The sequence below is a fragment of the Meles meles genome, chromosome 5 (genome assembly GCF_922984935.1).
Source record: "Meles meles chromosome 5, mMelMel3.1 paternal haplotype, whole genome shotgun sequence".
Lineage (NCBI taxonomy): Eukaryota > Metazoa > Chordata > Mammalia > Carnivora > Mustelidae > Meles > Meles meles.
This window is the reverse complement of record NC_060070.1, coordinates 95,097,142-95,104,229: the sequence shown is the minus strand read 5'-3', so window position 1 is coordinate 95,104,229 and position 7,088 is coordinate 95,097,142.

Here is a 7,088-nt window from a genome sequence, read left to right as displayed (position 1 = left end):
GCGCGGGGCTTTCCTCGCCCGGCCCGCCGGCTTCTCCTGAGGCTCGGTCGCCACCTTGTGGTCATCGAGAGGAGCGCCGCCTCCGGGTCCCACCTTCAAGGCGGCAGGAGCATTCAGGCCGCTGATGTGCCTGGAGGGCGACGTGCAGAGAAGTAATTTGGTGCGAAGGTGGGATGGAGGGGCCTGTTAGATGACAGACACCAGGAATGCAAGAATCACCCTCACTCCCTACCTCCTGACACGTTTTAGGCTATGGTCCTTGCAGGAGATGAGGAAGCCGGAAAGCTTTGAGGAGGTACGGGGAGAGCGGACATTGCATTCACGAGTTCAAGTGTGCATGATGGATTTGCAGGCAGGTGTACCTTTCTGAGACAAACTTGCCAGGATAGCTCCCTCCTTCTGTTTCTTTCCTCCCTACTGACCGAATCTTATGTATGGAAACAAGGGCAAAGTTAAAGGCAGCCCCGTGCCATCACCTGGTTTCCCCATTCCAGAAGGGAGGTAGTTTGAGGAAAGAAAACTGGTGCCTTCCATGTGTCCCAGGGCCTTAAACACGTTCCCCATCAATGCACCTTCAAAAGGATGAACTAGGATGAACCCCTTCCCTATTCTAATTCTTCCATGGGAAACTATTCCTGCCAAGCTGGGTTTTCATTTTTAGTCCACGCTGGACCCGCAGCTGCCCCAAGGCTGTCTGATACACCAGCCCACCCTGAGGCCACCTGGGAAGTTTCTAGTCGAGGCTCTGGACACGCACTCAAGAGGACCTGCTGGCTTTGCCAGCCAAAGTGTGATCCAGAGAGACCCAAAAGAAGTAAACAGTACCCACAGCCGAGAAGGCTGATCCTTGGAGCAGGGGGACGTGCTGACCTGCCTTATGTCATGGGCACACAGCTTCTGAACATGCGAGAATATCATATGCTTTGGGATACTGCTCTGCCCCTCCCCCCGCCAAAATAGCTCTCTCACCTTCTCCCTTAAATTGGACATCCATCTAATAGGAAACCAAATCTCAAGGGGAGATGAGGTTTACCATGCAAAAACTTCTGGGAGAGAGGTGCACAGCAAAGGAAATAAAATTCGCCCTCCAGTGAAAAAGGCTGATTGCTATGGCACTAGGCCAACATTTATTGAGCCTGTCCTAAACTCTTCATGCTTATAATCTCCTTTAAGATTATATCTTAAGATTATATCAACCCAGGCTTGAGGAGATGCTCTTTTTTATTTTGCAGATGAATAAACCAAGCACAGAGAAGTTAACAACTTGCCCAGGGTCACGCAGCTCAGGAATGGTAGAGCCAGGTGCCGAGTGCAGACGGTCTGACCTGGAATATGGGCATGTCCCCACCTCACTCTGTCCCCCGCTTCATGCAGTCTGCTGCAGGTACCCTCCGATGGCTCGGGGCGGGGAGCAGTTCTGGGTACCCAGACTGAGAGGGAGAGCACAGCCATGGGAAAGGTAGAGAAGACAAACGTCTCCACCCTCAGTGTCACTTTAAGATGCCACATAGGGGCAGCCCAGAACACAGTGGCCGGTCCTCTGGGCCCTCTTGGGGGTTGGCCCCCTTCCCTCTTCGATCTCTGGTGGAGCATGAAAGGACTCCCACCGTGTTGCTTGAGTGAAAGTAGATCTCACATTAGCCACCTACTTGACCCCCAAATGGAGCAGCCTGATGGCACCTGCCATTTTTATCCTTCATCTTCATTCAAATGAATTTTCACGAGGTTCCCATCGCCCGTGGATGTACTTTTCCTCCTGCTGGAAGTCTGCCGAGCATTCTCAGTATTGGATGTCATTTAAACACGCACGAGAAAAGTAGGGGTTCTCTGAAACGAAGTATGTGTCTAACATGGTGTTTAAGTACAAGTGAGGAATTGGGGCATTCGTCCTACGCAGCTTGGCTACATGGTGATGGCCGTGGTGAGTGCAGACAGCCGAGCAGCTGATCTGCTAAGAGAGTTATCTGGGCGTTTTCCTTCCTTCTGCACCGGCCAGAGCATCATGCTGTCTCCGGCACTGACTGACAGTCAGCTGAGGGAGTAGAGTGGTAAGCCCACTTTTCTATTCTCCTTTAACTTTCTTGACCAGACAGAAATCTTGAAATGTTACTGATGATTTCCACTGAGCTGTTGGGTCATGCTTGGGTCAAACTGACATAAATCTGTCTAGGCCTGAGGGAATCTGTGTCCCGCATGAGGCCATGTCTCAGTCCTTGCTGGGGCTGCAGAACGAGCTCTGGGCCTAATTGTGAAAGGTGGAGAGAAGTGGGCCTTGTCTACACTATCTTTCCGACCTTTAGGTCCATCTCTTACATACAGCAATATGCATATATGTGCTCCTGCACACACACAGACACACACACACACAGATACACACACATACTCATACCCAGGAACCCTGTTCGGCTGCCTCATCCATGTCAAATCTCTTCTGTCATTTCTTTTTTTATTTTTATTTTTATTTAAAACCAATTAATAGAGAGCGTGTTATTAATTTCAGAGGTAGATTTCAGTGATTCATCAGTCGCATATTACACCGAGTGCTCGTGCCATCCTGCACCCTGTTTAATGCTCGTCACCTGGTTACCCCATCCTCCCACCTTCCTCCCCTCCAGCAACCCTCAGTTTATTTCCTATGATTAAGAGTCTCTTGGGACACCTGGGTGGCTCAGTCCCTTACGCAACTGCCTTCTGCTCAGGTCATGATCCCCAGGTCCTGGTATTGAGACCCGCATCAGGCTCCCTGCTCAGTGGGAAGCCTGCTTCTCCCTCTCCCTCTGCTGCTCTACCTGCTTGTGCTCTCTCTCACTCAGTCTCTTTCTGACAAAGAAATAAAATCTTTTAAAAATAAATAAAAAATAAAAAATAAATAATAATAACAAAAAAAGAGTCTCTCATGGTTTGCCTCCCTCTCTGATTTCATCTTATTTTATTTTTCCTTCCCTTCCCCATGTTCATCTGTTTTGTTTCTTAAATTCCACATATGAGTGAAATCATATATCTGTCTTTCTCTGATTGACTTATTTTGCTTAGCATAATACCCTCCATTTCCATCCAAATTGTCGTAAATGGTAAGATTTCATTCTTTTTGATGGCTGAGTAGTACTCCAATGTATGTATATAACACATCTTCTTTATCCATTCATCCATCAAAGGACATCTGGGCTCTTTCCATAGTTTGGCTATTGTGGACATTGCTCCTGTAAACATTGGGGTGCATGTGTCCCTTTGAATCACTATGTTTGTATCCTTTGGATAAATACCTAGTAGTGCAATTGCTGGGTGGTAGGGTAGCTCTATTTTTAACATCTTGAGGAACCTCCATACTGTTTTCCAGAGTGGCTGTACCAGCTTGCATTCCCGCCAACAGTGTAAGAGGGTTCCCATTTCTTCACATCTTTGCCAGCAATTGTGATTTCCTGTCTTGTTAACGTTAGCCATTCTGACAGGTGTGAGGTGCTATCTCGTTGTGATTTTGCTTTGTATTTCCCTGTCTTCTGTCATTGCTTCTGCATCAGTACTCGTTAGAGATTGCTACCATCCCGTCCCAATATCTCCCATCCCCCACCCCTTAGGGTTTGTGATCGTTTGCTGAGCAGTACTCCTGGCTAAATACAATACCTGTCTTTGAAAATTAATTTTGCTTGAAGATTTGGGGGAAAAAATATGTTTTTATAAATAACATGGGAAAGCCATTTTAGCCATATTCATAAATACATGGAAATGTGAGTAGGTGGGAAATTAGACATCAAATGACATGTGTAATAAAGAAAACCAAGCAAAAAAGATCTTCCCATCACATTCGATGTCCTATCCCCCAAACCACTCATTGGTCTCAGTAAACTTCCCTGGTAGCCAAAAGGGGACAACAGAGTCTCCTTCTAAATGGACCTTGGAGCCGACTGAAGCACTCAGTCTCTCTAGAATACGCTCACTTTACTCAAATTTTATCTGAGTAGAACTTCAGGATCCCCAGGTCTGCCTCAAGCCATGAGATGAATGATATAATTCATTCAGGAAGGAGGAGCCGGAGAAGAGAAGGTGTTCGACTGGCTGTAATTTGCTTGCAGAGATGCGTCAGTATCATACTTCTTTGGACACAGTATCTGGGTCTGCCATAATGCAGAGCTGGAGGAGGTTAGATGCTTGTCGAAGGAGTCGGCAACGTTCCCCTGGTCCTTAGCACTGAGGCACCCTAAACAAAAGTCTGTGCAGCAGAAATATCCAAAGCAAAAACTTTTCAACATTACTAGTCTGGGAACGCCTGAATAGCTCAGTTGGCTAAGCGACTGCCTTCGGCTCAGGTCGTGTTCATGGAGTCCTGGGATCGAGTCCCGCATTGGGCTCCCTGCTCTGCAGGGAGTCTGCTTCTTCGTCAGAGCCTTCTCCTCTCATGCTCTTGCTCTCTCTCATCCTCTCTCTCTCAAATAAATAAATAAAATCTTAAAAAGTACATATTGCTATCCGAAACCACAGCAGAGGGTTTTCGTTAGTTTAAAGGATGCTAGAAACCATCTTTGCGTTAGTAACCTGGGATTCTCAAACAGCTGTAGGTACAACACGCCGCCAGCAGGCCCAGTGAACTAACTTTGGAGTGGAATCTTGGATTACAGCTCTATTCGGTTCTCACCTCCCTCACTTGCTAGAACATTCCATTGGCCGATCCAGTTGGGCAGGTGGTTCTCAACCAGGATGGCTTCACTCCCCCCGCCCAGGGACATTTGGCAACATCTAGAGACGTTTTAGTTTTTGTAATCAGGGAGGTGGAACTGCTGGCATCTCATGGGCAGAGGCCAGGATGCTGCTAACATCCTGCGGGGTACAGCACAGCAATCATGAAAAAGAATATCTCATTCAAAATGTCAGTAATGCCCAGGATGAGAGACCCTGGGGTAGCTGATTGTCTCTTCCTGGCTGTCAGATTATTCAGTTGCACGTATTTGGTTGAACATTTAATCCAAGATGTTTGTTGGAAAGCGAAATCATGGAGCAGAGAGTGTCCTACATTTACAAAATAGGTTTGGTGACTTTTGTGGGGCTTGATAAATAATAAATATATTAATGTTCACTGTGGCCTTTGGGGTAGGGGGAGGGGTCCTACCCACTTCTACTATCACAGGCTCCAGATTGTACCAAAGAACTTGACATTAGAGAATGGCCAGATTGGCTCAGGCCAGTTCATAGAAGGAAACAAGACAGAGGAGGAAAGGGGGAAGGATAAGGGAGGGGTGGGGGGATGTGAGACATTTTTCAGACTTTCAGACTACTCTGACTCCTTCCCACTAAGTTGACCCACTATGTTGACCAAGGAACCAAGCACCCAGATGCAGAGAAAATTTCTTGCTTTTTCACGTCACTCATCTAAATCTCAAATATCACAATACCTAGAGATGATGTAATGGGTATTTCTCTGTCTCTCTCCCAAAAAGAACGCCTACTTTTCCATCACCACCCCAACACCTCAAAAGAAAAAAGTATCTGCTAATTCTCCTGGAATGACTGAGAACTTTAGGCTCAAAGAAAAGCTGAGTGCAATGTCCCATCTATGATGTGATAGGTTCTTAATCAGTCAATCAACAGAAATGCCCATCAGTCATCAACAGAGATGCAGGTGGGTAGTGGGTGTGTTGCTGTATCTGAGAACCTGCAGAGAAATAGCAAAATATTTGACCCTCAGTCTGGTACCTTCTTATCATTGTTTTGACTTGCTGTTTTAATTTAGAGTACTAGATCAAAATCCTAGAATACCCTTGATATTCGAGTTTCTGCTGCTTCCAGAGAGAACTCACAAGCAGTGTTGTCTTTGGCTTGGAATGGGGCCTCTCCCTTTGAACTAGACCACATCTAAGTCAGGCATAGCCCAGAGCACATTTCTTTCTAATAAAACTAAGGAAAACAGTAATAGTATTTATAGCCCGGAGCCTGGAGTTCCCTTCTAAAGTGAGACAGTGCGAAATTGTGGAGGCCACAACCTTCTCCAGGCCTAGCTGGGAAGGCAATGTGGGTTTACAGGCTGAGGCCCATGGAGAAAAAGCGGTCTATTATCAATTTGGTCTTGGGAAACAAAAGTCTAGGCTGGGTCCTGGATAGTGTTTCATGTAGTCTGAAAATTGAACAGTAACATTTGCATGTATTTGGCTCTAAATTATGTTCTTACCCGTTACCCCATTTTATTACTCTGCAACTTCGGACGTGTTAAAGTGGGGTGGGAGGAGGTGGCTATTACTTCCATTTGACAGATTAGAGAACTATGACCAAGAGCTTATGTGAATTCACTAAAATTGCTCAGTTGGTTGGATGTGCCTGTCTGGCCTACTTGACTTCCAGACCCATATTCCATTGGAGCAGGTCTTGACCTCAACCAGCCCTCCAGGGGATACCAGTGACCTCAGGCTGGAGAGTCAGGCTGCGAGGGGTGCTGTTTGCACCTGTTACAAACTCTCCTCAAACCTTCACATGCAACGGAGTCTTCTTAACCCATCATGTTGTTTCCAGAATGGCCATAAAGTGTGTACTTGGGAAGCTGGTACCCTTAAGGCTGGGGCTACTCAGGCTCCTTGAAACATTTTTTTTTTATTTATTTTTTTAAAAGATTTTATTTATTTATTTGACACAGAGAGATCACAAGTAGGCAGAAAGGCAGGCAAAGGGGGAGGGGGAAGCAGGCTCCCTGCTGAGCAGAGAGCCCAGTGCAGGCCTTGATCCCAGGACCCTGAGATCATGACCTGAGCTGAAGGCAGAGGCTTAACCCACTGAGCCACCCAGGTGCCCCGAAACATTTTCTTTTATTAAACATCCAGAGCCATCTCTCTGTGGAGCTTGTACTGACCAGATTTCCTTTGACTTGATCTATCTTGGAAACTTCTTGCTCCAAATAGTTTTATCTCCTTAGGAACTATGGAAAGAAAGTGTGTCTACAGCTACTTCTTTGAAACTTTCTTCTACTAGCTCCTGTCAGTTTGCTAATATAATAATTTTCTACATGAATAGTATGTGAAATATGCTTTAGACTTAAAAAGATCTGAGGAAGAGCTTTGGACAGCTCTCCCTCTACACACACACACACACACACACACACACACACACAC